The sequence below is a fragment of the Perissodus microlepis genome, chromosome 22 (assembly GCF_051167445.1).
Source record: "Perissodus microlepis isolate ML-2025 ecotype Zambia chromosome 22, ASM5116744v1, whole genome shotgun sequence".
NCBI lineage: Eukaryota > Metazoa > Chordata > Actinopteri > Cichliformes > Cichlidae > Perissodus > Perissodus microlepis.
Window position 1 is genome coordinate 10570546 of NC_140481.1, and position 17921 is coordinate 10588466.

Sequence of the window (17921 nt, forward strand, 5' to 3'; positions counted from 1 at the left end):
ATCATATATCGAGTGCGGGAGAGAGTATGAGCGTGCAGCGTTTAAAGCGTGGAAGTACTGACCTTACTTTGAGTTTGATTCCATAAAAAGTGACAAAAACATTAGTGTCCGTTGTGCATGGGAAGAAAACTTCTTTTTACACCGAAAAAAACCCTAAACAAGCTCCGAGTGCGCAACGACGTAATGGGAAATTCACAGAGAAACTCTCGGATTCTTCAACTGACCGCTGCGGCACACCTGCACCAGGGTAAACCTCCGCCTACCCCACTCCTGCTTTACAGGTGAAAATAGAGCAACAGGACCGCTAGTCTTTGATTTTATTTATTTTCTGCTGTGTTTTACTTGCATCTATTTGAAAGACTGAGTGTAAACACAAAAAATATTTTATTTTATGTCCTATGTGCAGAAAATAGGTTTAAATGTTAAACTAATTTCTTCAAGTCAGAGAATGTTGCATATAATAAAATTTTTGCTTGATGCATAAAGTTAAAAGATTAAAACTAATAAAACAAGTTTTAAAAAGAGACTTTTCCATTTGATTACATTTTGTATGATGGATTATGCAGAAAAAGTAGAATTGGGCTGAAAGATCTATCGCTTTATCACCTATTCATGTTGTAAATCGTGTTTTTAAAAAGTAACTAAGTAACTAAGTAATTAATTACTTTTGAAAATAAGTAATCAGTAAAGTAACGGGATTACTTTTTTGGGGACGTAATCAGTTATTAGTTACTGATTACTTTTTTCAAGTAACTTGACCAACACTGTTCCCCACTAACCTCAGGCACAGTCCCAAACACATCTTATCATCACTTATACTCACAGATCACAAACTTACGTTGCTCATTAACGCACACTTCTCAAGGAATGACCAATTCTCTGCCGGAAATCTGGAGCAGAAAAGCTCAGGTGCCTTGCCCACGTTTCTCCCTGCCCATAGTCCCTTTCATACAAAGTAGTGGGGTAACCTCTACTGGCCACTCTAAAAAACTACCGGTGAAACTAACAACTGAACAGCGATAAACCGTAACTACGGGGCCTTTTGTACAATTATTTTCTGACATTGTCTTCTCATGTTATATTTTGCTAACTCATCTACACTCAAAAGAGTGAAACTGGATGGTTGTTACATTTACGAGAATCTAACTTTTAATTTTAAGAAAATAGTTTGATGTTTCTATGGTGAACGCAATTAAATCATGTACGATCTGCATGAAATTCAACAACTTAACACTTGTTAAATTTATTGTTGTTTGGATGACGTGATACAATCTAGCAAGAGTGGTAGTATCCCCAAAAGTTGATTCTGTTCATCTGGACGTAGCGTTTTCAGAGGGAGAAACGTTTCGTCACTCATCCAAGTGACTTCTTCAATCTCAGCTGACTGCAGGTTTCCCCAACCTCATAAACAGGGAAGGAACATAACCGTTGATCAGTCGTCTTTGACATACATATTAATGATCACGGAACTGACCTCCGTGATCATTAATTTCAGTCATTATGCAAATATACTGTTCATAAGGTTGGGGAAACCTGCAGTCAGCTGAGACTGAGGCCATGTCCACATTAATAAGTTTTCGTTTGAAAACGCATCTTTTTCTCTCCATTTTCTCTCTCCACACTGAGATGGCATTTTCAGTCAAGGAAAATGCAGCGTTTTGAAAACGCTCTCCAAAGTAGATACATTTGAAAACGCTGTTTTCGCGTTGCAGTGTGCAGTGTTGGGGAGTAACGGAATACAGGGAGTGCAGAATTATTAGGCAAGTTGTATTTTTGAGGAATAATTTTATTATTGAACAACAACCATGTTCTCAATGAACCCAAAAAACTCATTAATATCAAAGCTGAATGTTTGTGGAAGTAGTTTTTAGTTTGTTTTTAGTTTTAGCTATTTTAGGGGGATATCTGTGTGTGCAGATGACTATTACTGTGCATAATTATTAGGCAACTTAACAAAAAACAAATATATACCCATTTCAATTATTTATTTTTACCAGTGAAACCAATATAACATCTCCACATTCACAAATATACATTTCTGACATTCAAAAACAAAACAAAAACAAATCAGCGACCAATATAGCCACCTTTCTTTGCAAGGACACTCAAAAGCCTGCCATCCATGGATTCTGTCAGTGTTTTGATCTGTTCACCATCAACATTGCGTGCAGCAGCAACCACAGCCTCCCAGACACTGTTCAGAGAGGTGTACTGTTTTCCCTCCTTGTAAATCTCACATTTGATGATGGACCACAGGTTCTCAATGGGGTTCAGATCAGGTGAACAAGGTGGCCATGTCATTAGTTTTTCTTCTTTTATACCCTTTCTTGCCAGCCACGCTGTGGAGTACTTGGACGCGTGTGATGGAGCATTGTCCTGCATGAAAATCATGTTTTTCTTGAAGGATGCAGACTTCTTCCTGTACCACTGCTTGACGAAGGTGTCTTCCAGAAACTGGCAGTAGGACTGGGAGTTGAGCTTGACTCCATCCTCAACCCGAAAAGGCCCCACAAGCTCATCTTTGATGATACCAGCCCAAACCAGTACTCCACCTCCACCTTGCTGGCGTCTGAGTCGGACTGGAGCTCTCTGCCCTTTACCAATCCAGCCACGGGCCCATCCATCTGGCCCATCAAGACTCACTCTCATTTCATCAGTCCATAAAACCTTAGAAAAATCAGTCTTGAGATATTTCTTGGCCCAGTCTTGACGTTTCAGCTTGTGTGTCTTGTTCAGTGGTGGTCGTCTTTCAGCCTTTCTTACCTTGGCCATGTCTCTCAGTATTGCACACCTTGTGCTTTTGGGCACTCCAGTGATGTTGCAGCTCTGAAATATGGCCAAACTGGTGGCAAGTGGCATCTTGGCAGCTGCACGCTTGACTTTTCTCAGTTCATGGGCAGTTATTTTGCGCCTTGGTTTTTCCACATGCTTCTTGCGACCCTGTTGACTATTTTGAATGAAACGCTTGATTGTTCGATGATCACGCTTCAGAAGCTTTGCAATTTTAAGACTGCTGCATCCCTCTGCAAGATATCTCACTATTTTTGACTTTTCTGAGCCTGTCAAGTCCTTCTTTTGACCCATTTTGCTAAAGGAAAGGAAGTTGCCTAATAATTATGCACACCTGATATAGGGTGTTGATGTCATTAGACCACACCCCTTCTCATTACAGAGATGCACATCACCTAATATGCTTAATTGGTAGTAGGCTTTCGAGCCTATACAGCTTGGAGTAAGACAACATGCATGAAGAGGATGATGTGGACAAAATACTCATTTGCCTAATAATTCTGCACTCCCTGTACATGTACCGCCGTTACGTATTTAAAATACAAAATATGAGTAACTGTATTCCGTTACAGTTACCGTTTAAAAATGTGGTATTTAGAATACAGTTACTTTGTTGAAATAAATGGATTACACGGCGGTACTTTCCTGTTTCATATTATCGTGGGTCAGGACTGTTTGGGTTTTGTTTGACAGCTACGTTCTGTTGTTCCAGGTGGCAGCGTTACGGTTGCCATGGTTACAGGGTGACGCTCTCTCTCTGCGTGTTTCCTGGGTGAGAGAGCGCCTTTTTGTTGTTGTTGTTGTGCTAAGCTAATAGGCAGAATGCTACAGGTATAGCTCTAAAGAATGTAGCCTGATGGACAGTGTAGTCCGTGCTGCAGGGAGAATGGACTGCCATACTCGCAGTGTTGGGTAAGTTACTTTAAATTAGTAACTTAGTTACATTACTAGTTACTTCTATCAAAAGTAACTCAGTTACTTCAAGTTACTCGTTACTTTCAAAGTAACTAGTTACTAGGCAAAGTAACTTTGGTTTTACTCAGAATTCTCTTGTTAATGTGTTGCTTCCATAACTTTGCCAGTCTTCTAGCTTGCTTACTTGCCACAAGTGCACTGTGCCACCTACCAATAGAAAGGAAAAGATAATGTGCATATTTCCACGAGAGAAATCCCACGCCTGGACCGTCATTGACTGCTGCCATGATTCTAGCCTACGTCACAGCGTCATGTGCGCCTTTTACATCCAACACAAAAACTGCAGCCGTGGTGCTTTCGATTGTACTCAGAACTCGGAAATTCTGCCTTCTGAATAGGAAGATGTAGGTAACACCAGACTGTAGATGAGCTGCATACAGGGCTGGACTGGGACAAAAAATCATCCCGGGCATTTTGACTAGAGACCGGCCCGCCATTATAGGAAAAATCATAAAGCCTTTGAATGAAAACAAATGCTGTTGTGACAGTGATGTTCACTGTCTTGATGGCGTATATGCATCAATCTATCAATCGTTTGTTGTAAGATTCAGATAATTATTTTTTAAAAGCTAGACACTTTAAATGAGAATAAGAAAGAAAAGTATTTCCTTGTGCCCACCTTTCCCTGTTAATGCCCTACCTGGCCCCCCTGGCAAAACTTTGCTAGATCCGCACCTGCACAGTTACCAGCTGTCAGCTACTTAGAAAATGATCCTGGTGTTATTTGTCTCTCAGAAACAGTTCATAACTTCCCTTCAACTCATTCATGTCACCTAAAAGGTAAACCTGTTTCTCCATCACCTGTTCAGCTCTGATGATTCAGTAAGGACATCTCCTGGTTTCATCTTCATGTTTCCCTCTCACCACATAACCAAACCGACATCATGACCAGCACCTTTTTTGCAGCTGTGGCTCCAGCAAAAATCAGCTGATAGTAGAAATTAATATTAAATAAATTCTAACAACAGCTGATCAAGCTTAAACGTGCTGCTGTTGTTTAACGTGAACTCCGCTGGTTTCCTCTTTCTGGCGCAAAGTGGGCGATAAACAAACAAGAGAGCCGATCAGCTGATCATTGATCAGTTTTCATGATTGAAGTAGAAACGGGAGAGGGAGGGGGAGAGAATGAGAGAAGAAGAGGCAGCTGTGCAGCAAAGACACAGAATAACTCCAGCTTTGTGCCTTTTTCATTGTAGCTGAATTACGGGACAAACTGTTCCTTTTCACCTCAATAAGAAACGCGTAATATTTTCTCTGAATACCAGACGGGACGGTTGGCAATTCTAATAACTTATGAACAAAATAAAGTTCAACATCATTAACTTCATAGCACCCACCCAGCTGTATAGAAACTCTGTCATGCTAGCTAGTACGCAGTACGGAAAAAGTCAGAATAACGAAAATAAACTCCACCTAAACTTGGTTTATATCTGACCCAGATAGACTGCAGGTCATAACTTCTTACCTGAAGTTCAGTTCACACTCGGACCGGTCTCTTTTCCTTCTGCATCCCCCTTTCCCTCCTCCACCTGCTGGCTTCCACCACTTGCTAATGTTACTGAATCTGTGGAAGCTCCGCGATAGCCACCACACAAAGTAACGAGTAACGACCCTATCTAAATCCCAGTAACGACTAACGCGTTCCTGATTTTAGCATAATAACTAGTTACCGTGCTCGTTACCACAATAATAACGTAGTTACTGTAACGCGTTACTTAATAACGCGTTAGTCCCAACACTGCATACTCGTTATGTGTCTGTGAGCGCGAGGAGGGAGAAAAAGGCGAGTGGAAAAGTATGAGTTGTCATCAAGCAAAAACGGGAGCTGGAAGCATGTAAATATAATAATAACCACTGCAGCCAAGAAGAGTGCCTGACGAGCCCAGTTGTAAGTACGCCATTAAGACTCGACTGTACGCTGTGTTCGTGTTTTCCTCCGAAACAATAAGTTCCGTTGGTGCAGCCTTTCAACGCCTCTCTCTGTCTCTCGCAAGCAAAGTTGAGCCAGACAACAAAGTAAAGCTAGTTTTCAGCTACGAGCCCGACAAGGAACCCGACGTATTAGTCAGAGGTCCCTTTACTACAGTTCGGAGCCGCGGACCTTCAGTAACAGTAATAAATCACAGCAATAGTACATTCACGTAGTTGTAAAAAGCATGATAAAATATTAAGTTATCCAAAGTATTCAGAATACGTTACTCTCATTGAGTAACGTAACGGAATACGTTACAGAATACATTTTGGGGCATGTATTCTGTAATCTGTAAAGTAACCTTCCCAACACTGGCAGTGTGGACAGCGAACCGGAGTCCTTTCGAAAACGTTGACACATTTAAGTCATGTGATGCAGTATTGTCACCAATTAAATTAAGATAGTGGAGGGCGTTATACAGCAGTTGTTTTGTTTGCACTCAATTTTGACAGCCCTATTAAAGATTAATATCAGTCTGTACATGCTCCAGATAGCTTTTCTTCAAATTCTTTAATTCTCACTGGCTTTTGCAACTTTGTACTTTTGTGTTACTCGCAGCAACAACTCCACCTCACTGTTAGTCCATTTAAAAAACTCTGTGCTTTTCCTCGACATTTTGTGCGACGTTTCAAAGCGCTGGAAAGTAAATGCATGCACAGTACTGGAACGTAAGCGTTTTTGGCCGTTTCAATGTGGACACACAACTCTGTGAAAACAACTGAAAACGATAGTGTGGACGTGGAGCGTTTCAGACGAAAACGCCATTTTCAAATTTATCCGGGCCAGTGTAAACATAGCCTGAAGAAGTCACTTCACAAAACGTTTCTCCCACTGAAAACGCTACGTCCAGATGAACAGAATCAGCCTTTGGGATTTACTTAACAGGATGATTGAGCATGCATCAAAAAGAGTGGTAGCAGTTGCCTGGACTTGCAATATCACAAGAGATTTCAAACCACAGGAAAATGGATTTGCTTAGAGTAAACGACACATTCACACTGATCACACATCCAGAAGGCAAACGCACAGTGGAGGCCAAGTGGGTTCATACAATTAAAGAAAACTCATATGGGACTAAAACACATAAGGCTAGATTAGTTGCAAAAGGCTACAGCCGACTATAAGGAGACTTTTTCCCACTGTGAATATGACGTCACTCCGGAGCTTAATGCAACTGACTGCCCAGTATGACTTGGAGCTCCACCTGATGTTAAAACAGCTCATCTGCAGGCTCCAATTGACTGCAAGGTTATGTGGTACATAACCACGATACTGGAGAGGATTGAAATGTCTGACTGCAAGGGTAGATCAGCTCCATGTGAACAAAAGCCAGACTTTGATGGTGATGCAAAACCTGCTCATTCAAAGAAATATCGTGAGATTGTCAGCAAACTATCACAATACCTATCTGACCCAAAAGAACAACACCGGATAACAACTAAACGTGTGTTGAGGTGCTTAAAAGGAACTATGAAACACGGATTGTGTTACAAGAAAAGGCAAGAAAAAGCGAGCAACTTTGACCTATGTGATGTATGAGTGCGGACGTGTCTAATGAAGTGGTGTCTTTTTCAGTGTTTCACCAACAACAGAGTCCACATGTTATTATTCCTCCGTGAAATGTGTTTATTAGACCAGTATTCCTTCCCGTAGTATGACTGCACCGACACGTACAATCTGCAGTAAATTGTGAGTCACAGACTTTAATTAACATTTGTGTCAGGGCTCGCAAAATTTCAAAATCCCTGGTAGCCCTTCGGGCAGGGACTCTTCAGTTTTTGGTAGCCCAAAATAAATTTAAGTAGCCCGAATAAAAAAGAGAGCAATTTTTTGATTGATGTTTTGTTTCCTGTTTTGTTTCCTTTACAATATTATACATTAAAGTATAATATTGTAACGGAAACAAAACATTAATCAAAAAATTGTTGAAACACAAATTACAACATTGTATAAAAATTACAATCATCAACTCAAATACTTGGTTCTAATTGAACAGAAATTTCTATGAACTTGTAAGAACTGTGTAGGACATGAATCAGTCTGTGTCAGATCCTGAATTTGAAATTTCCACTGAAGTCACGGGTAAGAGGCAAGTGGAACCAAGATCTAGGCCATTTGCTTTTTGAAGTTTGCAAAGACTGCTAAATTTTGCCAGTGGTAGTTCACTCTTTGCAACGTAGTACGCTGTTCTAAACAGATTTTTCAGGTTTATTTTTAGTATGTTATTTGCAATTGGTGTTTGTTCCGGGAAAGATATTGCAGACTGAGCAATAATGCATTTCTTGCATTTCTCATGGGTTCTAATGGGGGTCTTTCTTAAAATTACTGGTCCCAGTAACAAAGGCGCCTGTCGACTCAGAAATCGAGGGAAAACCAACAACACACCCGGCAGAACATTATGTTATTTACACGGGTGCACATAAGTGGTCCGCATGTGCGCATTTGCTGTCAAAATAAAAGACGCGCACCAGATAAGAAGTTGCAACGCGCGTTTGCGTCCATATAAAAGGCACTGTTTTTGTCCGCTAGAGTGGGATTTTCACGGCACATTCCGCACCACATCTCTGTGCGTTCATCATTTGTTTGAAGCCAGCTCACCTCCTGCAACTACTTTTCCGAGAATACGCGCTTCTTTTGTGGTTCGGACTCGTGACATTTCTTTGGAGGTGGAGGAACACCAAATTGCTTAAAGGAGCTTCTTCGACATCTTTAAGAGTTCTAAACAAATGTCTGTCCTCCTCCAGAAAATCTTATGTACGCAAACACGCGTTGCAACTTCTTATCTTGTGCGCCTTTTTTTATTTTGACAGCGAATGCACCTGCGGACCACTTATGTGCAGCCCTGTTTATTATTTAGCTCGTCATATTGCAGCCACAGAAATTCTTTTGTCCATGAAACCATAAAGCTGCACTTTATTTTTTGCCTTATAGTCTGATTTGTCATAACTTTTCCGTTTTGTGGTAAGCTTTTCTTTGGCTGTCACTTCTTCACCCTGACCTGTCTTATTTGGCTCAGCAGAACTCAAATATATATCCTGCTGCTTTTACACACGCACTCACATAACGCTCAGCGATTCTCTGCGTGATCAACCTCTCACATGTTTAAGCTGCGGGAGATTTCACTTGTCATGTTTGCATAGTAAGCTAACGATTGATAAGACGATGTCAGAGGAACTGGTGCGCAAATTATCGTCACTCACCAATCAGTGCTGTCGCTCTCTATACACAGTTCGCGCGATTGCAAAGTGAAAGCAAAAAAAACAAGCAAATTCAAACGAAATTTCCGAAAGAATGCAAAAGCATTGACATATATTTTCCCTTCCTACGATAGCCCGACGGGCAGGGCAGAGATAGATTTTGGTAGCCCGACTGGAAAAATCGCTAGCCCCGGGACGTCGGGCTAGCGATTTTGCGAGCCCTGTGTGTGATTCATTTAAATATTCTTCTCCCAAAGGTGAAATGCTTACAAATACATATGCTGTAAGGCCAGCCACAAAAACACAACTTTCAGTCAAACAACTGACTCTGTGCCTCTTTTACAAAAGCTGCAGATTTTTAGGGTCAAAAGAAGGCTTTCTACTAAATCTGACCCTAAAGCACATGTTTATGTGCTGCGTTCAAGCTCAGCGTCACAGACACAAATTTTCCAGTAGGTGGAAGCAAAGTGGCAAAAATGTAAGGAACCCACCCCCAGTCAGTCTACTGGGATGTCAACCATTACATTGTGAGACAGTTGCACTCATAAAAACTGCCCTTTCTGTCAGTGTAAAGAGGTTTCATTGCACATTTAATCCCAGTAATATCTCAGTACAAGAAAAAGAAGCACAGTTTCAACAGGACCTCTCAGTTTTACTACATGATAAACAAATGCTGCTGTAGTAATTGAAAGAAACCTGTCAGTGCGACTCTTTGGGCTTAAACTGAAAGAAATAAATGTGTGAAATCACAGAAAAAGTTCCATTGGAACCATTGTAAAAATGGGAAAAAAAGAAGAAAAAAAAAACAGTTTCTCAAGTATGCAGTGAAAAAATGGGAACTTTGCTCTCATTTACCTGCTTATCTGTTACTTTATTACTTTGGTGTAGTATGACCATGAGGGAGGTTTATATCAGGAAGAAACAAAACAAACAGTCAAAAGTCCAAAATGTATCTCTTCCTTCATATTTTTTCCAGTGAACCAGATTGGAGTCATTGGCAGGCCGATTTTGGCCCCCCGGGCCTTATGTTTTGACACCCCTGCTCTAGAATACATTGCTCTGTACTACTACATTAAGCAGATTTTGAACAGTGGCTAATAACTTTAGATGAGTGTCAGGCGCTTTTACAGTCACATGCTCGTAATGTCTGTAGCATTGTTAAAAGGCAGTGAGAGAGCGTTTTACTGCAAATCACACGTGTGAATCATACATTCTCTATTCCTGTTAACAGTCCTTTGAGAATGTATCCATAGATAATCATTTTAACATTTTAAAGACATGTAGAATCTTTAGATCGTCCCACTCACTCACTCACTGAAGCTCTGCCTCTAACTGATGGCTGCACTTTACAGATGCTTGCTTCAGAAACACTGCTCCAGAGAAGATATATGGTCTTGGAGAGCAGGAAGTAATGGCTGAAATATCTCTAGAGTGATTAAAGAGATAATGGCTAATGATTTTAGATAATGCTTTTCTACTGGAGATAAGAAATACAGAGGTGTGTTCAAGGCCCTTTTGGAAATGAACCTGTTAACATCAGTTAGGTGTTGGCGAGCCCTGCAAGGGCTTTGATCCTGTTAATGTGCAACTCTTTTTATAGACTTTTTGCCACTCAAATCGAACTTTTATCAGAAAATCCTGCAATTCCAAAATGTATGACACTTCATTTGATAGGTAAAGCTTTCTGGAAATAAACCTGTTTAGCATGTAGCTTAGAACCTAACCCCGGATGGGTCCCCCATGACTTGACAAGTGTTAACAGGTGGTACAAGTGTTGAAGATTTATCATTTGAAGACCTTCTTAAAGGAACTTGTACATGAAAAGAACTCACAAGGCAAAGGGCTGGCAATGAACTTGTGCCCTCCAGTTTCCTGTGTCTGCCCTTGTCTATTTTTTCCAGAGGGACAGAGAAGCCACTGGAGTGGTGCAGCACACACACACACTCCCACCCAGAGAGAGACACACACCCGTCATAATTTCCATTCTAAACATAGATAAACTCTGAGGTTCTTAGAGCACAGTTATACACAGTAAGCTGTATGAGGTCTATTATGAAACCATAGCTCTTCTTGTTCGCATGCTGTACAGAGTCACATGATGATGTGTTTCTGAATAATTTAATAACGTCTTTTTACCGGCTAACACCAGCACATCATCTGATGGATCACCAGACAAGTCTGAGGCTTATATTCGCCTATGAATCAATGTGTCAGGTGACCCTGACCGATACCATACTGATATCCATTTTCTGACCTGCAGTACTATAAGTATTTAAGAGTCAAAGTGACTTTCAGCAACCTGAGGTGACCTGTAGATAAATCATTACACAGTCATACCAAAGTGTCTACGTGGCACTAACAGATCTGACCTATTATTTGTGCTGGCAGAAATAGAGCCAAGAACCAATAATTTGGCCTGTGCAGGTATAAAGTTTGAGTTTATTGATATAATGGCTTAGTTTTATTGCCTCTGAAGACTAATTAAAATAAAAGTGAGCGTAAACTTTAGTTTTTAAGGCGCAACACCTCAATTTATATTCTTACGCCCATGCAGCTGGACCTTGGCCTGTAGCTTTTTGATTATGTCTGTGTTATTGAAGTTATGATATATAACGCCCGAGTCCTCTGCAGCCGTTTTTGTTTCTCTGTATATGAATTTATGATATGTTCCTGTAAATCAGTGTCAAAACTACAGATTAAACCCAGCACAAACACTACACTATATCTGCAGTTACAATTCTAATAGCTGTTAGCTGAAATTTGGCATCAGGATCTGGAGACATTTCAAAATGAGCAACTATCCTCTTACCTGACGGTTAATTTGACTTCACAAAGGACAGTTCTTCATTTAGAAATTGCTCTCATTTGTTTTTTCACAGGTGTTTAATGTCTAATCTTAGCTGTGTGTTTATGTATTTAGCTACAAACAGAAGCTACTTAGCTTAGCTTAGCTTAGCGCTAATACAAGACCTGGGGGAAACAGCTAGCCTAGCTTTTGCTACTAGCCAGTAACAACAATATGAGGACATAAGGGTGAATATGAGTTCAATTATCAAATTAAACCATGAGCATGAAGTCCTGTATTATGCCCAAATTCAAATTCTCCTATTAATTATGTACTTTTATTCCCTGTCCTATTAATGACTTATTTCTGTTTGTTTGTTTATTCTTTGCAGCTGACTTTCTAATTCAATAAAATCATAGCCTCAGTCCTTAACACATTCTACATATGAATGTGTACAAACCTGTACAAAAGTCTAGAGCCAGTGCTTATTTCTTTATATTTTGCAAGGAAAACAGGAAAACAGCAAATAGATGCAGCGATTTTCTGAAATGTATCATTCCACTGTGCAGTAGTAGACAAGATCTCTAACACCACTGCCTAAAACCACGATAGAGCCTCCGCCGTGTTTTATAGATGGCTGTAGATTCACTTTTGTACCTCTCCCTGACCTCCTCTGTGCATACTGATTTGAAGCAAACGTGTGGATTCATCACACCATACAAATGGGCATGATTTTCAGACACTGTTCACCCTCTGTCGGTAGTATTTTAGGCCTCCCACCTCTTCTTTGAACCTCCACTTGTCCAGTTTTGTCAAATATTTTAAGAGCAGACAGCACACAATGCTGAAATATACCAAGTATCATACTGATTATGTTTTTATCAGTGGTATATAAAAATGCATTTACAAATTATTTGATTAATAAATCAGTTAGCTATGCAGTGTTATTCCACTTGTACTAAATACCTTATGTTTTCCCACCATATTTGTGCTGCTGCTGTTGTCACCTTTTATTTTTGAGCTGGCTGTGGCTCCTTTTTGTGGTGTGCAGGTGAGTTTGCTGTTGCTGTTGTCTTCTCGGCTTTCTCACAGTTCTCATCTTTGCATTCTTTCCCCTCAGAGGTCCCTGGAAATCCCTGGAGTTTTTCCTGCTATCTGATATATTCATCAAAATACAGCACTGTGTGCAGACACATCACTGCTGACATTAAAAACACAACCTGTGTTACAGATATCTCCCGATGTGTGTTTTTATTATTGCTCTATGGTCTTTTAGAGTATTTTGATGCCGTCTACTTTCCTTGAGAACTGTATGGATCTCGCTGCGCAGAAAACTTACTGGAGATGATGCGAACTCTCCTGCTCATGGATGAGAACCTGATCTTTCCTGAACTGTTCTCTCAAGTCTGAACTTTTCTCTGGCTCATTGAGTTTGCATCGCAATATTTTGTGTGTCAGTACAGTATGTGAGAGTTCAATGGAGAAAGTTGAAATCTCCTCCCCCAGCTTATAGTCCCTCTTTTTCAGGTCAGTTAAAAGGCTTTAAGAAATACAAATTCAGCATATTAGCATGGCATCATATGATCAGTGTGTGATTATACCAGTGAAGTTTTATGTAGTTCTTCCTAACACAATCGCCTTACATTAGCCAGTCTGTGGCTTATAAAATTCCCAGCTCAGAAACAAATGCAAGTCCCATTTAGCTGAGTTTCAAAGAATTCCTATCTGACCATTTCCAAAAAACAGATCCATCCAGTGTGTTTTCAGAAACAGAAATTCAGTTTTCATCATGTGGCTGATGATGAAATGCCTTTTTTCTTTTACAAAATCCATTTTCAATGCATATAAAGATCTGTTACAATCTAGGGCAGCTTTCCAGCCTTCTGTGAATGAGGGCACTCAGAGCAAAGCATTTACACACTAAGGCCAAGGTCTGCTAGGCCCTGATCAAGTGCTGGAACTCACATAAATTACTGCAGCTAAACTGGCCATTGTTCAGTCAGTCTGCATAGGCCTGCATCTCATTCTATGAGGGACTTTCTAGTATAGTTTTGCTTCCTGTGAAGGACTTCTCGAGGCAGCTGTTATCACTACAGCAACATCTGACTGTTTCCTGAATAAAAAACTGAATCAAACAGATGCTTTATTTAATTGCTGATGGGCTGTGTGGCATTGAACATAAATGTAAATCAGCTCACAGTTTGACAAGACTATTAATTTAGTCTTCTCCTTGGGGCTTTCCCAGTGGTATCGTGGCAATAAACTGCATAACTGTGGTCCATATGTGTTTACAAAGGCTAAACCGACAGGTGTGCGCTGTGAGGTAGAGTAGGAAGGACAGCTTAGTAATAAAACTGCACATCTGTGAATTCACATCAAATTTATCTTGCTGCCAGCGTCTGTAGGAATTTAGGCAAGTGAGCTTTTGATCACAAATCTTTTCAGTGTCATTCACACAAAGCCAGCTTCAGCTTTTTGACATTAACTAAGACCAAGTGTGGCTGTAGACGGGCAGGATAGTCGTCCAAAGACATTCAGTTAGTCGGGTTAGGTTAACTGATTATTCTGAATTACCCATAGGTGTGAACATGAGTGTAAATAGTTGTATGTCTCTCAATGTTGGCCATGTTACAGACTAGAAACCTGTCCAGGGCGTACTCTGCCTCTCACCCCGTGGCAGCTGAACTCCACCCCCACCCCAACACTAAAAGCAAAAGAGAATGAGAATGATGGATGGATGGATGGATGGATGGATGGATGGATGGATCTGTAGACTTAGGCTTATGTGAAACCAGGAATATTGGATAATATCAGAAACAGAGTTCACAAATTAAATGTCTGGATCATTTTTAACTGGGATTTACATTTGAAAGACAACACTCCCTCTTAGCCATCCTGAGTATGCCAGCAAGGAAGTGTGCCACATCATCAACTGTCCCTTGTCACACAATCTTTGTTGAAAGTTGCCAAACATCCAGTGGTTAAGTAAAATGGCATGAGTCAAGATTTTTTCAACATCATTACTGTCACAGAGGCTTGCACAAAGGAAGATAATTCAAGGTTTACTTAATGACCAGAAATGTAACAATGCCACATGTGTTTAATCAACGCATGCTTTTCTGCTGGGAGTTAATGGAGTTATGCTTGTGGACAGAAGCTGTTTAATTACCCTGTACTTCACGACTCCTTCTGCAGAACCTGCAGCAGAAGTAGAGAGGTCTTTCAACCATACCAAATAAACAAACTGGTTACAAATTAAGATGCTTTTTGTCTAACTAGAAACAGGGTTTTCTGATTACCTAGACATGACCATTGATATCATCAAGGCTCGTTTGCACATGTTGTTACAAGATTTGCATCTCTGAACCCAAAGGCAGCGAATCAGGACAGGAGTGTATCTAGGGGCATGCATCATAGATTTGTCCCTGAGGGTCACTCTGTTAGTGCTAGGCTCTGCTGTAACATCATAAGGCATCCAAGGCAGAGCATTCAGTGCAAAAGACCTGACATCAGTCATGTGCCATTGTGGAAACTGCGCACCAGTGTTTGCCAGCTCAGAGTTTGTTTACCATAATAACATAATCATTGTCCCCAGCGGACCTACATACCAGATTTATCTCACTACAGCTTTGTTTCCTTCCCATCCACCCATCTATCAATCCATCTGTCCTGTTTCTTCCAGGGTCGGGGGGGCTAGATCAGGTCGCTGTCACTGTTGCGATGCAGTGAAGGAGATCCAGAAATGATCTTTAAGGGGAGACTGGCCAGATATAGATGAGGATGCTTATCTGCTCTGGGCAACTTTTGTAACTGTGCACATACACAACGCAAGATCGTTCAAGCCTGTTTTTGGTGGCGAGACGTGGATATGGGCAGGTAGATGCACTGCCAACGTAAACACAGTGACATCACCAAACTGGGTTAAATGTCATGTTGTTATTAAAGGCCAGTTTTCCCTGATAACAGCAAGTAAAGTTCAATGTTCTGTCGCTCTGAGCCACAGCATCAAGACGAATGGACTTTGACACGGTCACCTCAGTGTCTTTGTATACATGGATTGTGTCTGCATTAGAAGTCGGCGTCACTACAGAGACATTAGCTCACTTGTCTGTGAACTTTACTGTATGTATTGATTTCTTAAAATGAGGTAAATGCAATGCATGACATACAAAACAAACAAATAAACAAACAGGACAAAAATTAAGATTCAGAGTACCCAGACATGACCAGTGATATAACTAAGGCCTGCTCAGTCTTGCATAGGGTTAGGGTTAGGCCTACTTTACTGGCAAACAACGCAATAAGTACATAATACAATAAGTACACCCCCTGATTCAGTACCTTGTTGAGCCAACTTTAGCAGTAACAACTTGAAGTAATTATTTTTGCATGACTGTATCAGTCTTTCACGTCGTTGTGGAGGAATTTGGTCGACTCTGTGACTACAAAGTGCCCGGTAACCATGGTTGCAAAACAAGCGGAAATCATTACCCCTCCACTACTGTGTTTGACAGTTAGTATGAAGTGTTTGTCCTGATAGGCAGTGTTTGGTTTCAGAGAAAATAGGTTTTTCTCCTGGCAATCCATCAAATAAACCATCCTGTCTAATTGTGCTGTCATTTTTTTCCAGTTTCTCTGAGCATTGTGTAATGTAACCTTAGGGTGATTTTACTGGGATCTCCAGTCCTGAGAAGATTATTAGACGTCTTGAATGTTGTCCACTTGTGAATAATTGTTCTCACTATATAATGATGGACGCCAAACTGTTTGAAAATGGCTTTATGACTCTTTCCAAGACTGATGAGCAACAAAACTGGATTCTTTAAGGTCGTTGCTGATGTCTTCCCTTGTTGGCATTGCGTTAACACAAAACTTCTGCTTTTATAGAAACAAGTCCATTTGATTAGCAGCGCTTGGCAGCTATTTACTCTTTTAATTCCTACCAAAGCAGTAACAGAGTGCTCTGATTTTGCATTTTGGTCTAATTTTTGTTAAATAAATAAGGAAACAGCGTAATATGTCTTATGCTGTTGTTCATCTAACGTTGTATTTACCAGATTTTAAGACCAAATTATTTTTATGAAGGCCTGGCGCGTAAGGTCTGTCTGTACTACCCAAGTTCAGACACCTTAACATTGATAAAATGAGCCAATTTAATCTGCAATGAGTTTCGTATCAAAATAACAAAGCAGAGTAAACACAGGTATGTTCAGGTGTAGGTGGTAGCTTTTGATGCAAGTCACTACAGGCAAGGTACGTAATACATTTTCACTACTACCTTTGAGCCTTTGAGGATTACTGATCGCAATCATAAAAATATGCTTACTGAGAACTACTAACAGTAATCTCCTTTGGCCCAAAACACTGACAACCGATTCAAACTTATTTGAAAGCGAACGACCTTTCAAATAAGTTTGAGCACATGACACCTACCCTTTCCCCTGTTACTCCCCTCACGTGGTTTGATGCCCATTTCTGCCTGTGTGAGTGTACTCTCCGCCCTCCTAAGTTTCCATCCCACCTACAGCTATGCACGCCCCGCTGTTTGGTTGACGCATGAAAAGTTCAGTGTGTTGAATGGACTCTGAATTCACAGCAGTGCAATCAAATTTTCATGCTGTGTTTGGCGACAAACACACACACAGTCATACTCTCCCCTCAGGCACACATTGCACAACACACAACACATATGGACTGATAACTACATAGTGTTTAACAACTCCATATGGGCTTTGTGCTGCAAGCGTTCATACAGCTTTTATTCTATGCATGTAATAAGTGCTTTCTAACTATCATGCACACAATCACAAAAACGGATCAAGGGCAATTTGGGGTCCATTATCTTGCCCAAAGATGCCTAATCTCATTCTACCTCTTGAGCCACAGCCACTGCACCCTATCCACTCATACACAGAATAGTAATCACATGTGCCACCGTGACGTTTAGTCTACATTACAGTGACTTCAGCAGCACCAGCATCTCAGAATTCCAGTACAAAGAGTGCAGTTTTACACACACACACACACACACACACACACACACACACACACACACACACACACACACACACAACTGTGCCCTTATAAACATATACATGTGCCAAACATGTGCCAAGCTACTTTGGTACGTGCGACTGTCTGGTTCAAGCTTTTCCAGTGTAACTCTGTCTCTGCTTGCACTCACTGAACAAGATTACAAACA